Source organism: Peromyscus maniculatus, chromosome 13, assembly GCF_049852395.1.
Source record: "Peromyscus maniculatus bairdii isolate BWxNUB_F1_BW_parent chromosome 13, HU_Pman_BW_mat_3.1, whole genome shotgun sequence".
NCBI classification, from domain to species: Eukaryota; Metazoa; Chordata; class Mammalia; order Rodentia; family Cricetidae; genus Peromyscus; species Peromyscus maniculatus.
Genome location: NC_134864.1, coordinates 53,378,384 through 53,397,516, shown reverse-complemented (window position 1 = coordinate 53,397,516; position 19,133 = coordinate 53,378,384). Strand labels below are relative to the sequence as shown.

Genomic DNA, 19,133 nt, shown 5'->3' with positions numbered 1-19,133 from the left:
TCTGCAACTGACCTGCACTTTCACCAATAACCTCTTTTAGCCTCTCTTCATGGAGCCAAGCCTCAACTTCTCTGCATGACCCATTCAGTCCTAGGTCTTCAACTGCCACTGAGGCTGCACCTTCACCAATGGTTTCTTCTGGCCTCTCACCACGAGTGCCAAGTCTCAGCTACTCTCCATGACCCTTTCATGCCTTCAAAACCAGTATCACCTAGGTGACTCTTATGCTGGACCAAATCCAGCTGCCAACATGAGGTACAGCCTTGGCTACCTCTGGAATATAGCATCTCTGTGCCCTCAGGAAACACTCCTCTGAAGATTTCATCTCAGTGATGCTGGTCTCTTCTTAATTACTCTAATTTCTTAGCTAACCAGCTTTAATTGTCCCAGTAACACAAAGGTTCCAACTGGATGATTTCTTGTTAGTTGTGGCTGACCCTTCAGCCCCAGCTGACCAGAAGGACAGAATCTTAATTCAAAGTATCAAATTTATAGTCTTTAAATTTCCCTCTGAAACTTCACGAGCCAGGTCTCCATCTTCTGCATGGCTCTCAACATTCTTATCTTCTGAGCTCCTCAAGAACATCCCACTGAGTTCTCAATACTGAATGACTTTTCTAGACCTAAGTTCCAAAGTATTTCCCCAGTCCTCTCCCAAAACACAGTCAGGTCTGTCATAGCAATACCCCATAATCCTGGTACCAACTTGACTTAGTTAGGGTTTCTAGTGCTGCAGTGAAACACCATGACCAAAAAGCAAGTTGGAGAGTGTCTTATTTAGGGTTTCTATTGATGTGAAGAGCCACTGACCACAGTAACTCTTATAAGGAAAATATTTACTTGAGGGGGCTTGCTTACAGTTTCAGAGGGTCATTCCATTATTATCATGATGGGGAGCATGGCGGCATGAAGGCAGACATGGTACTGGAGTAGTAACTGATAGTCCTACATCTTGCAGGCAACAGGAAATCAACTGAGACACTGGGAGGTATCCTGAGCATAGGAAACCTCAAAGTCTGCCCCCACAGTGACACACTTCCTCCAAGGCCAGATCACTCCATTAAAGCCACACCTCTGTAGATGCAAGTTTCTGTCCTCCCTGGTCCCGCAGCCATTCAGGCCCAAATAAACACACAGAGGCTTATATTAATTATAAACGGTTTGGCCCATTGCTGAGGCTTATAACTAACTAACTTTTATGCTTAAATTAACCCATAATTCTTGTCTATGTTTAGCCACATGGCTTGGTAGCTTTTCTCAGTCCAACATTCTCATCTTACTTCCTCTGTGTCTGGCCGATGACTCCATCTCTGCCTTTCCTCTTCCCAGCATTCTCCTTGTCTAGTCATCACCCTACCTACACTTCCTGCCTGGCTACTGGCCAATTGGCATTTTATTAAACCAATAGGAGTGAGAAATCTTTACAGTGCACAAGAGCATTATCCCATAGCACACCTCCAAATAGATCCACTTCCTATGAGATCATGGGGGCCCATTGTTGGTTATGCCATGGCACTGCTCTCATGGCTGGCTGCTACCCACGGCGGCCATGCCGACGGAGAGAGTGCTGATTGGAAGAATCACAGCCATGGTTACCTTTTTAGAGCTTTATTGGGAGGGGGGAGAGAGGAGAGAGAGAGAGAGAGAGAGAGAGAGAGAGAGAGAGAGAGAGAGAGAGAGAGAAGAGAAGAAGGAGGTCCAGACAGAAGGAAGGAGCAGAAGGGAATGAGGGGCACACAGAGGGCCCACCCGCTTTTTAGGCTGGGATGCCGTCGAAGGCTGATGACGTAATTAAGGACCAAATCCTTACACCCATTACACTCAAACAACCACAGAGAGGAAAGGATTTATTCAGCTTACACTTCCGCATCACTGTTCATCACCAAAGCCAATCAGGACAGGAACTCAAGCAGGGCAGGAACCTGGAGGTAGGAGCTGATACAGAGGCCATGGAGGGGTGCTGCATACTGGCTTGCTTCACGTAGCCTGCTCAGTATACTTTTTTTTTTTTTTAATAGAACCCAGGACCACTAGCCTAGGGATGGTGCCACCTACCATGGGCTGGACCTTTCCCCATCAATTACCAATTAAGAAAATGCCTTACAGTCTAATCTTATGGGGGCATTTTCTCCTCAAATGAGGCTCCTTTCTCTCTGACGACTCTAGCTTGAGTCAAGTTGACACTAAACCAGCCAGGACAGGTGCTAAGCCAACCTGACGGCGAGACCTCAGATCTCAGGCATTCAAGTCTTTGCACTTTTTAACAAGGCATGGCAGCAAAGGGAACGAACTAATACTGTAGGAGATTTCCTTCCTGCCTGCTCTTCTTTTTTTCATGTTTTCAAGGCAACAGGGTCTAGAAACTGAGAAGAGTAAAACCGGGTAACTGTTTCAGCAAACAGAGGAGCGCAGTGGTTTGCACATTCAAATCAAGCCCGAGGTTGTTTTTCTGACTCCAGCTAGGCCTCTGTAGTCATTGACAAACGGGGTGAAGCCTGTGCTTGGCAGCTGTGGCCGGAGCGGAGAAAATGAGCCATGAAGGTTTGTGGGAGTATGGGGGGCCACACCGGGGGAAGTGTAGGTGATATTTAGAGAGACAACCATTGTAAGTCAGAGGTGTCCCGTACCTGGGTAGCCTCCGGGTGTTTGAGAAAGAGTCTAAGTGCTAAATATGATACAAGGAGGAAAAAGCAGGGCAGGGGTGTGGGGTTTGGCCCAGGAACTCGCGGTCTGAGTCACAGAGACGAGAAAACACACGACAGGAGGGAAGAGGGTGTGTGTTTTGGGAAGATATGAGTGCACAAACAGAAGGCAGCAAGTCTGTGACATTGAGAGACTGCTGGGAACTTTTCCTACCCGGAGTAAGGAAATGAGTGACAGGTGGGCTGCGCTGAGGCCTGAAATGTGCCCGCTGAAAAGAAGCTGCGTTTACCTTGCCATGCCACACCAGTGATTGCTGAGTCCTATGATACACAGACAGCCTACATTTAAAACTACTGTATAACTTGAAAATATGTTATGGACAAACTATGTTTCTGAAGAGTCTGTAGTAGCAGGGTGGGTGACATGTGCCTGTAAGAATTATCTTAGTCATCGGGAAGTTGAGGCAAGGATATTATGAGTTCAAGCCTCCTCACCAACAAACAAACAAAAACAAAAACAGACAAAAGGAGAAAATAATCTATAGTAAAGAGAATTGTGATTAAGAAATTTCATACGCCGGGTGGTGGTGGCACACTTGGGAGGCAGAGGCAGGTGGATCTCTGTGAGTTCAAGGCCAGCCTGGTCTCCAAAGCGAGTTCCAGGAAAGGCGCAAAGCTACACAGAGAAACCCTGTCTCGAAAAACCAAAAAAAAAAAAAAAAAGATACTTCAGACACAAATGGAGTTGACTGTTGAATTATTTTATGCAAATCGAACCTCTAGTTTGAGAAGGGCCAGGCTGATGCAGTATAGTTCATAGTTCTATTGCCTTGGATTCTTATAGTTTCTTTTCCCATTTCCACACACTATATTATATATAGCAGGGCCAGCTGTGTACCTTTGCTTCAATAAAACATTTTTGAAACATTTGTTATTTTTGTTTGTTAACAGAAATCCAATGTAACCAAAATTATAGAGTATGTTTTAACAATTAAGTATCATGAATTAGGAAGAGAGAAACCAAAAAGGAAGGATCAAGAGATAGGGTGTACTGGTTAAGACAGTATTGGGGGGGAAAAGATGGGGTGAAAAAAATTGACGATATTCCTGTCAGATTGTCACATTCTAACACACTGAAATTTCTGAGAAGTGTGGTGATAAGAAGCTGAATTAACTCCACGAGACCACTGTTTTCCAGTTTACTGATACTTGCTATTTTTAGCGTAAGTGCCAACTTGAAGTAGCCTAGAGTCATCACAGAGCAGAGGCCTCAGCTGAGGAACTGCCTAGCTCAGACTGGCCTGTGGGGTGTCTCTGGGGGGAGTTGTCTTGATTAGTAACTGGTGCAGGAAGGCCCCGCCCACGGTGGGTGGTACTATCCCTAGGTGTTGTCTGGGGTTGTCTAAGAACACTAGCTACATGTAAACCTGTGGATGGGGAGCCAGAGAGGAGCCAGCAGGCAGCTTCCATAGGTTTGCCTGGCATTCCTTCTTAAATTCCTTCCCCCACTTTCCCCTATGATGGATTGAGAGCTGGAAGTGTAAGCCAAATAACCCGCCAAATAGCTTTTGGTTAGCGTGTTCTACCACGGCAACAGAAGAGTAACTAAAATACCCTTCCCCCCAAAGACTCATGGAACTGATGTTTTATGACCCATTTTGGAACGTTGGTCCTAACTCTCTGGGCTCCAACGTTGGCCTCTTACTCAAGGTTACTAACGCTGGTGTCCACCTGAAGCTGCAAATCAAATAAGAGTAACCTTAAATTGTGTGGAGCTTTTTAGTTTAGGAAATGGCTTTCTCTGTCCATCTCCACGGCGGAACTCGGAGGTAGATACTGTTTGTTCCCATTCATAGATGTGGTTACCGAGGCATGGAGAGTTTAACTTGTTGTTATGACAACACAGAGAAAAGATTTGACTCCTCCCCATCTGTTTCTAAATGGCAAGCCTGTACTGAGCATGCTTTTGAAATGGTTTTGTGTGGCGCTATATACTTGAGTGGATGTGTGCCCCTTGCTTGGAGGGGGACAGAGGAGGAAGGACTTGGGTTGTGATCTGCCTATTCTTTTCAGGCCAGGATCTAAGTCCAGAGAACTGCCCCCCTTTAGACTAAAGGGGGAAGGCTAGACACTGTGGAAGATTAGACTTTGGGAAACAGAACATATTTCAGTATCTGTTTGATGCTGGGAAAACAGTGTAGTAGAATATTGTTTTAAGGTGTGTTACTTTTGTTTATGTTGCATTTGTTTAACTCTGTGAAGCTGTGTTACTGAGCCTGTCTAAAACACCTGACTGGTCTAATAAAGAACTGAATGGCCAATAGCAAGGCAGGAGAAAGGATAGGCGGGGCTGGTAGGCAGAGAGAATATATAGAGGGAGAAATCTGGGAGGGAAGATCTAGCAGCCAGAGAAAGAGGTGGACTCCAGGGGCCAGCTACCCAGCTATACAGCAAGCCACAGAGTAAGAGTACTATTTACAGAAGTAAGAGAACAGAAAAAGCCCAGAGGCAAAAGGTAGACGGGATAAGTTAAGGAAAACTGGCAAGAAAGAAGCTGAGCTGAGGCTGGGCATTCATAATTAATAATAAGCCTCCATGTATGATTTATTTAGGAGCTGGGTGGCAGGCCCCTAAAAGAGCAGAAATAACAACAAAACAGCTTATTTTGCTTATTCACTTGGATTCCATAATGGTTCCACCTTTATCTTTACATAAATTATTTAGGAAAAAAAATCCCAAAACCATATTTTGTCATTGGGATGAAAGGCATCCTAAGACGCGCCTCTGAGAGGAGGGATGCTTCAGGCCTGTGGCTGCTCATTAGACCATGGGCAGAAAGGGGCAAGGATTTCCAGACATCCAAGACCAAAAGTTCTAAACAGAAGCGGTCTTACATAGGAAATAAAATTTCACCAGAATAAAAGGCTTGATATTTTTTAAACATAGGTGTATGTATGTGTGTGTGTATGCGAGAGAGAGAGAGAGAGAGAGAGAGAGAGAGAGAGAGAGAGAGAGAGAGAAAGAGAGGAAGCATGATTGAAAGAAACCATAAGAACTTGATAACTCAAGAAAAATAATTTTAGCCCAAGTAGAGATTTTCATATTGTGAATAAAGAAACAACCATAAAAAGAGAAACTTATGAATAATATAGAGGAAAGACTCAGGTCATATTACACCCAGAAATGATACTTCTCCTGCCTCAAGTAAAGTCTTAGATTTTTTTTTTTCCATAGACACACAATATTTTTTTTATAGCAGTATTTTAGGAGACATTTTCAGGCACCATCCTATCCCATATTTCTTCATAGGAACTTTGTGCTTCCTGCGTTTTCAAAAGTACTGAAAGTGGGGCTGGAGAGATGGCTCAGAGGTTAAGAGCACCGACTGCTCTTCCAGAGGTCCTGAGTTCAATTCCCAGCAACCACATGGTGGCTCACAACCATCTGTAATGAGATCTGGCGCCCTCTTCTGTATACATAATAAATAAATCTAGAAAAAAAAGTACCGAAAGTACAGGAAGCCCAGATCTAGGGGGCATGCACAGATCTGGGTGGTAAGGTGTAAGAGCAATAGATGACAGGTCCACAAAGCGTCGAAAGCATTACATTGAAAGTATTGTTTAAACCGGAGCTCCAATGGCGTTAGAGACACTCTAGTGTGCTTTGGGCTGGTCTCTTATTATATCAGGTCCAGTACAAGAAGGGGATATGGACAGGTTGAGGATGTTGACATGACTGTGGTCAGCTGTTCTGAACAGGAGACTACAAGGGAATGGACTCTTCAGAGCTTCACTTATATTCCATTCCCTTACAATTCTTATTTAGCTGAGAGTAAAATAATTCTATTTTAGTAAGAAATTACAACAGAAACCTAGGGCTGGCTTCAGGCTTCTTCTGTCTTCCCATGCCACCATCTTTAAGCAATCATCCTCAAAATTCTAAGCAGTGTTTCATTTCTAGGAATAGTATCTACATAGGAAATATTCCAGAAGGAAGCTGAAGGGTTAAGGCTTTATTCTTTTTCTCTCAAAGTTTTTCCTTATAAATGTGTCATATGCAATGAAGTAGCACAAATAATATATGTATAGTTTGTATATGTACACGTAGTTCAAAGTAAGATAATGCCATGCACGCCAATGTACACCTGCCCTAATATAAGAAATAGAATTTAACTAGTCGTCTTGATCCTTCATCGATTCCATTTGTCTTCCTCCTTACCAGAGAAAAATACTGGTTTGTGTTTTCCTGGGTGTTATTTGTGTGTGTATGTGTGTGTGTGTGTGTGTGTGTGTGTGTGTGTGTGTGTGTGTGTGTGTGTGTCTTCAGGCGATATTTTAGCTTTACATATTTTAACTTTGACTTAAAGAGTCACCATGCACTTTCTTTGACAACTTGATTTCTCATTCATTAGAAGTGGCAAGAATAGGTCTTCCCATCTTGGTCTTGGTACAGAAGTGAATGATTCAGTGTTTAGCTTTAAGTGGGAGATTTTTCTCTAGCTTTACCCCAGGCTTGGTGGGCAGCATGCATGTGCCAGTCAAGGGTGTTCACTTGTAGTCCCGTTTGCTGAAGATTCCTTTAAAAAATTGCAAGCAAACATTGAACTAAAGCAGATATTTTCCCTTCATCTTTTAGAGCGCATCTCAAGGCTTTTCTGATTTAAAACTCTGAATGCTGCTTTGATAGGCGTGACAACATGTCACTCGGTTCTCTGTAGGGAGCATCATTGACTGATGGCCCCAACTGCTACTTTGCTGGATCCAAGGGCTAGGTTCACACTGAAGTCAACCTTTTCCGGGGCTCTTCCTAGGCAATGACTAAACAGGGTGAGATGACAGTCGTGGGGCTGTCTCCACAAGTGATGAACAAGCCAGGAACTCAGTGTGGCCATGTTTAGTATGCCATTGTTTGCTGTCAAGTATGGTTGGAAGAATGCTTCTAAGTGGCACCTCTGGATGTCCATTGGAAATTTCGGTCTCCTAAAAATGTGACGTTTCCCTTTTCACACATGATTTACTGATTCATAAGCCTTTCAAATGTGGAAGAATAAAAGAGAAGGGCCCTAGCAAGAGAATAGTTGATCATCAATGAAGAAATAATCTCATTGAAAGTAAAGCTAATATGGGGAGGAAGCTTTAAATGAATGAATTAATGAGTACACTATTGGACTTATTTCAAAATGATTTGGTGGATTTTCAAAGTCTCCAAAAGGGAGATGATGCAAAGTGAGAGGGCTTTTTAAACATCTGTCTGTCTGTCTGTCTGTCTGTCAATCTGTCATCTATCTATCTATCTATCCATCCATCTATCTATCTAGCCGTCCATCCATCCATCCATCCATCCATCCATCCATTCCTCCACCCACCCATCCATCCATCCATCCATCCATCCATCCATCCATCCATCCATCCATCCATCATCCATCTATCATCTATCTATCTATCTATCTATCTATCTATCTATCTATCTATCTATCTATCTAATGTGTGTCTGTGTAAGTGTATATGTATAGGAACGTGTGCCCTAGTGCTTGTCTGGAGGTCAGAGGATAAGTGGGTTCTCTCTGGGGGTTGAACTCAGGTCGTCAGGCTTTGGCAGTGAGTACCTTAACCCACTGAGCCATGTCATCAGCTGGGCTTTTCTTAAAATGAAATAGAGATTCGTATAAATGATTGCAGTAAGGAAGAAATGGAAACAGCAGAGCCAGAGGGGAAGGGATTGCTGATGAGCTGAGAGTTTAAAAAGCCACATCCAATGATGGAAGATAAAAATCTGCTCTAATATTACTGGATCATATTTTAAAATATCAATTCTTACACCTTCCCATGCCCCCATCTTCCTTTTTCAAGTGGGTTCAGCTGATGAGAGGCATCAGCAGGATTTTAGAATAATAGAGAGTGAGGGTAGGGTACTTATTCCTCTGTCTTCCCATCTTTCTAATACCTGACCCCCTTACTATGTTGGGTGGGCCATCCCACGTGACAGTCTCTGGATTCTAGTAATAACTTCTGCTTCATTCAGGCTCAGGGGATAGTCCCTTCCTTGACTCTCATTCACACTGAGGTACCATACTCAGTGCTCTTATTTACTGTAAACACGGTCTACAACTTTGTTATATGAAAAAGACACAAAAGAAAATGAATACGTGGTTGGCATAGACATTCCAGAAACAGTTTCTATAAAAACCTCATATTCATAAAAAATAGGCTCCTAGATTAATTCCAGAAAGGACTTTTAAATGATGTATTATGATAACTTAGGAGAAGTGATCCCCATGAAGACTCCAGCATAGATTTAATTTAGAGAAAGCAGTATATTTTTTCACATTTTAAAAAGAGATAGGTACTTGTTGGACCTTGACCTCTATGGAGTACTAGAACACTCTGACAAAAATATTGGCATATTCTAGTAGAGAAATGAATGCTGGCTGAAATTTACTTAGGTTGTTTAAGTGAAGATTTGCATTCTCGCATGGGGTGGGGGAGTGTCAGCTTGGACGTCAGTCTCCTGGGCATTCTCCACAGCTTTGTTTTTAGTTTTGTTTAAAAACGTCTCCTGGACACTGATTCGAAGTACAGGGGATGAATATTTAACATCTACAAATTTGATAAATTGTTGAAGAAAAGATAATATTCTGAGTTACAAAGTCATGATTTCAAATTACCTCAGCCAGTTGGAATTTTTGACTTAAAAAGGAAAGATAAAATGCAGTAGAGAAAGGCATAATGGTTGGAAGGGAAGAAGCCGAGTGACATTATTCGTAGATAAGATGATTGCATGTGTAGAAAGTCCAGAAGAATCTACAAAGTGTATTGGTATGTGAAGTTGACAGGCTCTTTAGATAATTGGCCTATGTACGAAACTAGTCATATTTACATACTAGCAATAAATAGAGGATAAAATAAGAGATGTCATTTGTAATAGCATAAAAACCATTACATATCTAGGAATAACTGTGATGAAATGCTTGTATGGCTTTTGTCCTAAACAGTATAAAGCATTATTGGGAGAATTAAACAACACCTAAACAAGTGTAAGAAGGGGCCAGGTGTATGGATTCAACAAAATTCTCGTCAAGACACCTGGGATGATTCTGTAAGTACAATATTTACAAAAAATAAAAATAACCAAGGGTTATAAAGGATAAGCAAGCTGACCAAAGGATCAGCATGTAATATAGAAGCAAAACCCACAGGTGCATTTTACCTGATTAATGATAAAGAAACCACGCAATCCAATACAGGAAGGAAAGACTTCTCAATAAAAGGTGCGGAGTTTACTGTATATCCAAACAGAAAAACAAAGAACAACCAAACAAAAATGTGTCTTGGTCCTTGTCTCATGCTCCCAACTATAACCTTAGATGAGTCACCAATCTCAATTTGAAAAATAAAACATGAAGATTATGGTAATAACAAACCACTTTCTGGTTGACTCTAAGGGCTGTTCCGCCAGAGAGAATTAATACCCAGTACAGTAAGTTGGTCAAAAGCTCATGGCAGGCTGAGTGTAGTGGTACATGCCTTTAACCCTAGAACTTGGGAGGCAAAGGCAGGAGGATCTCTGTGAATCAACGGCCAGCCTGGTCTACATAGTGAGTTCTAGGACAGCCAGGGCTGTAGTAAAGAGACCCTATCTTAAAACAAAAATTTAAAAGATAAAAACAAAAAAGATAAAAAAGCTCATGGCTTGGGAGATGATAGGCCCTAATGGGGAGCATACTACTGTTGTTTCGCTAAGTGGTCATGTTATCAAACTGCCTTTAAATATTTGTGTGTCTGCTCATGTGTTAGTGTTGCTCTCAGCCTTTGCCAGAGAAGCTTCCCACTGTAGAAGCTAATGCAGAGACATGTAACTGGTCCAAGTGCTGGGAATAAGGGCCTGCTGAGTGCTTCGTCCTCAGTGGGACATCTCTATCACGTTCCACACTCCCAGGCTCAGGAGCTATCACGGAAGAGGGGGCGGAAGGAGTGGAAGGCCCAGAGGATGGGAGAGATGCTGGGACACGCTGTCTCCTGGACAGGACACAGCTGTTGCACTCACAAAGTCAATGGGGAAGATCACCCCAATAAGCCAACATTCCAGCAGGCAGCACTAAGTAGACTCAGTGGGTTAGTAAGAAAGCAGAGCAGACATGGAATTAGGAGTGCGATGTGTTTCCAAGTGTGTGGGGAGAATGGGAGAGAATTCTGGGGCTGCTTATGATCAACGTACACACATAGGAAACCGTCAAAGGTGAAGTAAAAGATAGAAAAGTAAAATGCAGTCTTTAAGAGAAAACATAGTAGGTGTCTTAGTTAGGATTTCTATTGCTGTGAAGAGCCACTGTGATCAAGGCAACTCTTATAAAGGAAAGCATTTAATTGGGGGTGGCTTACACTTCAGAGGCTTAGTCCACTGTCATCATGGCAGGACATGGCGGCATGCAGGCAGACATGGTGCTGGGGAGGTATCTGAGAATCCTATATCTTGATCTGCAGACAACAGGAAGTGACCAGAATGTCACACTGAGTAGTATAACTTGAGCAAAGGAGACCTCAAAGCCTGCCTGCATGGCGACACACTTCCTCCCACAAGGCCACACCCACTCCAGCAAAGCCACACCTCCTAAGAGTGCCACTCCCTGTGAGCTTATAGGGCCAATTACATTCAAACTACCACAGTAGGATAATGTCATAATTTGGAGTAGACAAAGATTTGCTGAAAAGTCTTAACATGTGCTGTTATGAAGAAAAAAGAGTTAGGTAGATGTACTATGTTAAAATTAATAAATTCCTTTATAACTTTAAGAGAATGAAGCATTCAAGTCTGATTCCATAATGAAGTATCATCAATGAGAATGACCTCACAGTAGCTATTACAGAAATGTGCTTGAATCCCAGAGCTATAATTAGGCAAAAGGAGCACATACTATGATTCCATTTATATAAAACCCAGAACCTTAGAAATGAGTTTGTGCTGCTAGAAGCCAGATGTCATGGTTGCTTTTCTCTCTGCTGTGACTAAAGTGGCTTAAAGAAGGAAGGCTTAGGGCTGGAGAGATGGCTCAGAGGTTAAGAGCACTGGCTGCTCTTCCAGAGGTCCTGAGTTCAATTCCCAGCAACCACATGGTGGCTCACAACCATCTATAATGAGATCTATTGCCTTCTTCTGGCCTACAGGCATACATGCAGTCGGAACACTATACATAATAAATAAATCTAAAAGAAGAAGAAGAAGAAGAAGAAGAAGAAGAAGAAGAAGAAGAAGAAGAAGAAGAAGAAGAAGAAGAAAGGCTTAGTTTGCCTGGCAGTTTGAGGGTACAGTTCGTCTTTGTGGGGAAAGCTTGACAGTTGGCCTGAGAGGAAGCTGGTGATGCTCAGGAGGTGGAGGGAGAGATGAATTCTGGTGCCCAGCATGCTTTCACCTTTTCATTCTATCCAGGACTGGGGAAATGGGGTGTCCCTCAGTTTCAGGGTGAATCTTCCCCCTCTCAGTTAAACCTTCCTAGAAACACCCTCACAGACACACCCAGAGGTGTATTTCCATAGTGAGTCTAAATCCTGTCCAGTTGATAATCAAGACTCTAACACCAAAGTAGTGTTTATTTGGGGGCAAACTATGGTTAATTGGAGGGTGGGGATGAAGGGGTACCTGAGGCACTAGCCATCCTCTTCTTTTGGTTGTAAATGTGTGTGAAAATCGGTTGAGTTGTGAATTGACCTTTACAGCCTTCTGTAGGTGTGTGATTCGCCAATGAAAACGTTGACAATGAGAACATACGTGAAGCTCTGAACTGAGTGTGAAGGGGTAAACTGCACAGACACAAGTTGGGAAGTCCGTGTCTCATGGCTGCCGAGCATAAGGCATCTTTGGAAAGCATTTCTTAAAAAAAGAGGTAGTCGAGGAGAAGGAAAGAAAAAGAGAAAAGCATTTGCAGTGAATTAGTCTGTTTCCACTGCAATAACAAAACATCTGAACGGAATACTTTAAAAAAAAATGCTCTCAGATTTTGAGGGTAAAATACCAAGATTGGGTGTCCCTATCTATTTGACTTGTGGTGAAGACCCCTGGGCTGCATCACATCGTGGCAGAAGCACATGGGGAACAGAGATCCTGTAGCCTAACAGGTAGCCAGAGTGTGACTGAGGGGCGAGGCTGCTCTTTCATAACAATTTCCATGCCCAGGAACTACCTGAGTCCTCCCAGAATTCTGTGTTCTCTTCTGAAGCCAATGTCCTCAATGATCTAATGACCTCAGCCCTACAGATGAACTGTACCCTCAAACTGCCAGCCAAACTAAGCTCTTCTTCTTTCTTCTCCTTCTTCTTCTTTTTAAGATTTATTTATTTGTTGTGTATAGTGTTCTGCCTGCGTGTATGTCTGCATGCCAGAACCCTAAAGGTTCCTTCAAACAAGCTTCTAACACACGGACCTCCGGGAGACACCCCCAAACCATATTCAAGCCACACTAGTTTTGTGCTCTCAGGGTCAGGACGCATCTGGACATTTTTGTTCAGTTCTAGATATCACGGTGTAAGAGTGGTCACCGACAAGGTGGCACATTCTCAGACAAGGCGACCACCATGATACACGCGTGAGCTCATCAAAAAGCCCCAAGTCTTCCTTGTTTAGTGTAACTAAGGATGACTTCTCACTCAGGTCACAGGCCAGTAAGTGTGACAAGCGGAGTTCAAGTGGCCCTTCACGGATTTGACCACCTTCTTCCCTTCTTTAGTTTCTGTCTACTGGGCTCTCCTGGGAGCCATCCACTGAATCTTCTCTGTTCAGAGACTTGTGGAAGAGAGCCAAGAGGACCTCATGGGACACCTAGTGCAGGACACCCAGAAGCAGTACATACATACCTTTTACCCTCCCTTTACTCTCCAGAAGATCTCACGTGACCCTGATCTAGAGCTCCTACGGTCTACAGCATTCTCGTATGCCTGAGAAGGGGAACGGGGGAACAAGACACAGTCAAACAGGAAAAGTAATAGCTCACTTCAGATACACTTTTTTTTTATATTCAAAGACTTATTTATTATTACGTACACAGAAGAGGGCGCCAGATCTCATTACAGATGGTTGTGAGCCACCATGTGGGTGCTGGGAATTGAACTCAGGACCTCTGGAAGAACAGTCGGTGCTCTTAACCTCTGAGCCATCTCTCCAGCCCCAGATATACTGAAAAGGGGGCAAGTGACTGCTTCTTTAAACACTTAAGTGCCACTGTGTGGAAGAAGGCTTCTAATTATTCTGGGTCGCTTTCAAGGCAGAGCTGAGACATTGGATGATGTTATTTGGAGACAAATTTCAGCCTGCTTAGCATCAGAAAGACTTTGCTGTCGGTAGAGCTGTTCATCTCACCGCAGGTTAGTTTGCGAGCACTGGTGAGGCATTAGGCACACACTTTGTCCTAAATTCTTAAACCCTTTCATGCTAACAGCCACACTTGAGGTAGTATTATCGATACCCATGCCTTGCAGCAGGGGAAACCAAGTCTTAGAGAGGTTCTGTAACTTGCCCAATGACACACAGATGTTAAAAGGCAGAGACAGGATGTGAATCCTGGGTTTCCTGACAGCATACAAAGGTCCTGCCCCTAAGCCAGCTGCCCTACTGTTCTCCTACAAGGCTTCTGTTTCAGGTTCATCGCGGACATTGAATTGGACTGAGATGCGGGCTGTTTCATGGCAGGAACGTGCAAAGAAACTTCTGGGGATGCTGAGAGGCCCTGCTAAGTGACTAGTGCTTTTGTGTTTGTTGGAGGAGGCAAAAGAAAGCAGAGGTGTCGGAGATGGAAACAGAGCTCAATTCTAAAATTTGCCGGAAGTATATGGCTGCTGTCGTGTGAACATGTCAAAGCACATGACACACTTGAATGTGATGTCTTTAGGAATCCTCCCCCAAAGCATTTAGGGGAATAAAAGGACCTGTGGTGTTATTTCATGTGCACGAGGCTTGCCTTCTGTTAGCAAACTTTAGTTGAGTCACGGTGTCCTGGAATGTTGCTAGGTGTTGGTTGGTTGGGTGCTCAACATCTCCCCCTGCAGGGCTTGGAGATGCGAAGCCTCTCCCCAAGCTGCCTGTAGTAATCTGTTGAGTTCACACTCAGTTGCAGAGAAGCAGGCTCTGGAAACCACAGTAATTTTGTCAGGTAACCATGGAGACACTGTGTTGCTCTTGAAATCACAGCCTACATGGGGAGACTGGATGCCGAAAGCGTTGGAAACCCATCATAATTCCCCGTCTGGCTCGCATTTGTAAAGATGTGCAAGACAGATACCATGGCATCTGAATAGCCAGATCAACGAAGAGACGCATCTGAGCAGAACGCAGGACTGGTTGCCCCCGCCTCTGAAAGCGGGCATGTTTTTCTCCTGATTCAAGTGGCCACTTCGGAACTGCTTCATGCCAAGAATTAAACACAGCTTGATTATAGCCTATCTAAGGTGGCTCAGGGGTCACCAGACCACAGCAGTAACAATATGTCATTTAAATGTAAAACAAAGCTGTGCTCGCCTAAAAAGAGGAGAAAGAGTAAATATGTTTAGACCACAGACTTGCACAGATTGCCACATGCGGGCCAGAAAATGTCTCTCTGATTTGTAGTTGGCGGAGGCATGAGAGATGGCGAGGCAGGATTGCTTTTTCTGACGACAGGAAGCAAATGAACTCAGCAGCAGCGAGATTCCCCCCTGCGGGGAAATGAAACCAGGAACGAGTGGCATGGGTCCTTACATAAGACATAAACATCTGTGGTTTGAAGGACCCCGGAATGAGGCCTCAGATGGCTCTAGAACCAGTCACCCTTCAAGGCAGAAGGAACAATTGTAACAAGTAAAACAATGAAGTTATATGTGCAGCAGACTCTGCTCACAGCGTGCAGAATTCCCTTCCACGGGCTTAACTCAACGGTGGGATCGAACAGGGAAACTGTGTCACAGTTCACAGGCTCCGGTGATTTCACCTCGGCTATACTCGAGAAAGGTGGGTCCCGAGGCTTCTCTGGATTCAGTAGGTCTTAAAAAGGGGCCTAGAAATCTGCATTTAGTTATCATCCTAACAATATTTGAGATGGAGGTGGCTGCAGAGGTGGTTGTAAAATCCACGGGTGGGTTGACGCAAGCGGACTCTGGGCAAGGGATGGGCCAAGAGCCGTTTACCACATAGGATGCCAGCTGGGGGTCTCTTGTGGCCTACGTGGGGCTGCAGCCCGTCTGGAAGGGGAAGACTGAAGTGTAGTGAGAATCAGAAACTGTGCTAGAGGTCTTGCATATATCAGCTCAGCTGAGAAAACCAGGGGCAGCAAGAGGGATTTCTCTTTTCAGCATTTTCAATTAGATGCCTATTTAAAGAATCTGCATGGCAGTGGTTCTCAACCTCGTAACGTTGTGACCCTTTAATACAGTTCCTCATGCTGTGGTGACCCCTCTGACCATAAAATTATTTTTGTTGCTACTTCATAACTATAATTTTGCTATGGTTATGAATCATAATGTAAATATTTTTGGAGACAGAGGTTTGGCAAAGGGGTCGTGACCCACAGGTTGAGAACTACTTGCTTAGAGCAAAAAAAGTCTGCCATTCCAGCAGCAGAATTACTTGAGCATCATGGTATGCCCAGAGTCCCAAGAATGTTAAGTGTATCCTTAGATGGCTTCTTTTTTTTTTCTTTCTTTTGCTCACAGTTATGAAACACAAAGTTCTAAGCCCGTGTCCGCAAGAAAAGAGTTCATGCTTTGAAGTTCTTTCTACATCTGAGAAATCTAAACACACCAGTGGCCATCATAAACTAACCCCGCTGCCCTGGGGAGGGCGCATGGGTGACAGGCAGGGAAGTATCGGGCAAGATCAGAGACCTGCCCTGCGGTTCTCACTGCCATCCCACAGGCTCTGTCCAGTTTTCACAACAGGAATAAAACAAGGGTCAAAGAGCAGTTGACTTTGGGGCTAACCATTGAACTTCCCTACTCTAATCGGTGGGAATGGGAACAATCCATTACTGTACCTGAGTCTAATTCAAGGACATACCCCAGTAAGGGTCATAAGCACGAGGCCTGTGAAGGTCTGTGGACGAGATTGCCGAGTCGTGGATCTTCTTTATTTGTCTTTATATGTACTTTCCCTACCCTCCATGGTACAGGATATCTATTTTGGGGCAATTTTATAGAAAGTAAGAAAAAAATCTATTCTTCTGGATTCAGACCAACAAAAGACTGGAAAATGGCAAACAATACACAAGACTTCCTTCCCACCAAATTCGAAAGTTAAAAATCTTATCAGACATTTGTTTTGCCTTCACAACAAGAAACAATTGGAACTTTTTGTGTTTGTGTGTGTGGTTGATTAAACAGCTGTTTTAAGTCAACACTCTCATTTTGATTATTTGTTGGTTAACATTTGGCCAGGATAACACTATCAGTTCTAAGTGCTAAGAAGAAGTTTGAATCAACTAAAATATTTTGGTTATATTTTACTCAGGAGCTTTTCCTCTGCTTGTCCTCTAATCTCCTAAAAGCCAGCAGCCAAATTATTAGCTCATCCGTTTTGGCAGAGAAAAACGATTAATGGGTTTAAAACACTTGGCACACAGAACACCTCAGAGACCTCACTACAACGTCAGCTCAGGGCATTGTTTATGTACTTTCTATAGGATGTGTAGCTTCATCCTGTGGGAGGATTTCCTTCATCCGGAATCCCCCAAGGCCTCTGGCCGATTTCCTTCTTCCTTTAGGACTGTTTGTGTTTAAGAAATGATGCTGGAGAGAAAGATAACCATCTTTCCGCTGCTTTGTGGCCACATGCATTCTCTGGTGACTCCGGTGATGAGATGGCTTGGTTTCATTCAGCATCTTTAGAACCACTGGTGAGTGGCCAGGATTCTTAAAATGGCATCAAGAGGGGCTGGGTCGCCAGTGAGGAAAGCGCAGCTGGGAGCTGGTTATTGCATCATCTGGCCTTCCTCCACCGAACAAAGAGAATCGTTTTTTGCAAAGTATCTGCAGACCCTCTGATTCCAAGTGACTTAATGCATGTGTTGCAATGGAGGGTTCCAATCTGTCTTGGGATTCAGTGGAGAGAAAATAGATGAATCTTAAAGATAAATTAGCAATTTGGATCCACTCAGAGGACTCTTTATTCTGGGACATTTCCACTGTATATTACAACACAGGTTCAGCCTTTATTTATGCCAAAGAAAAGATCTAGGGCCACAAAACTATGTTGTGGGATTTTAAATTGGCGTTGAACACTATGATGTGAATGTTGAAACTGATATTCTTAGGAGTTATGAATCAATATGGATTTACAAAATAGAAGCAATTATTGTCATTTTTTGTTTATGACTAACAGGTTAAAACTTCCTTCAAAAATATGGTTTCATGCAGGGCAACTAGTACAGATGACAAACACATGGATATTGTCATGTTTAATCTAAAAATAGTGGCAAATATACATTGCTGAGTATTTTATGACCGTGGATGAGTTGCTCAAGACATAACCCCTGATTTAATAGTAGGAAAGCCGAGGTGCTCCATGAGCTTGCTATATCATGCATCTATCCCAGCCTTCTCTTCCGCCCAGTAGGAAAGTACCTTAAGGGATGGAGAAACATGCAAAGTGATTGAAGAGGAGAAGGCTATCTAGATGGAAATCTTATTTTGATCAGATCTTGGGGGAATTTCTTTGTGTGGCTCTTATCTTTCGCTTAACAGACCAAGATAAACACGGATGCCAGGAAGAGCTGGTCAAATGTTTACTTTTACTTACAGATTCTCAGAATCAAGGCCAACATTATTCCTCCCATATGTGAATGACCTATCACCCCTCCCGTTCCCACGTCTCTTTAACTTTGCTTCCTCCTAGAACAAATTCCTTGAAAACCCACACATTGCATTGGAGTCAGGGGCTCAATGAATCAGTCAGGATTCCTTTATTAACTGCTCATAAAACGTCCTGTGTTAGACGGTACGAGGATCACCCACGATCCTTTCCAGTACAGAACCTGGACTTTGTACTCCTCAACACACTTCTGCTCTAGCCAAGCCTGTTTCCTTGCTGTACATGTGGGGAATGGGAATTCCTACCTGGAGTATCTTCTCCATACTTCTCCGGCAGTCCCCATGCCTCAAGCACAGCTCAAAATTCAGTTCATAAACAAAACAAAACAAAACACCCTGATAGGTGTCTTAGGGTTTCTGCTGCTGTGATAAAACACTATGACCAAAAGCAACTTGAAGAGGAAAAGGTTTATTTCGTCTTACAGCATGGAAAGTCAGGGCAGGAACTGAGGGCAGGAACCTGGAGGTAAGAACTGATGCAGAGGACATGGAGGGGTGCTGCTTACTGGCTTACCTTTCATGGCTTGCTCAGCCTGCCTTCTTATAGCACCCAGGACCACCAGCCCAGGGATGGTACTGCCCGCAGTGAGCTTGACCTCCCACCTCAATCATCAACCAAGAAATGGAACACAGGCTTATCTGTGGGCCAGTTTGGTTGGGGTGCTTTCTC

At 43.5% G+C, this 19,133-nt stretch overlaps 1 long non-coding RNA gene across 1 annotated transcript; it reads left to right on the top strand.

The window, feature by feature from the left end:
* The first annotated feature begins 4,317 nt into the window (after positions 1–4,317).
* Positions 4,318–14,565, top strand: LOC121822086 (uncharacterized). Its single transcript, XR_006063087.2, has 3 exons — positions 4,318–4,471; positions 9,634–9,737; positions 11,804–14,565. It is a non-coding gene; the product is annotated as an uncharacterized LOC121822086 (long non-coding RNA).
* Positions 14,566–19,133: the final 4,568 nt, after the last annotated feature.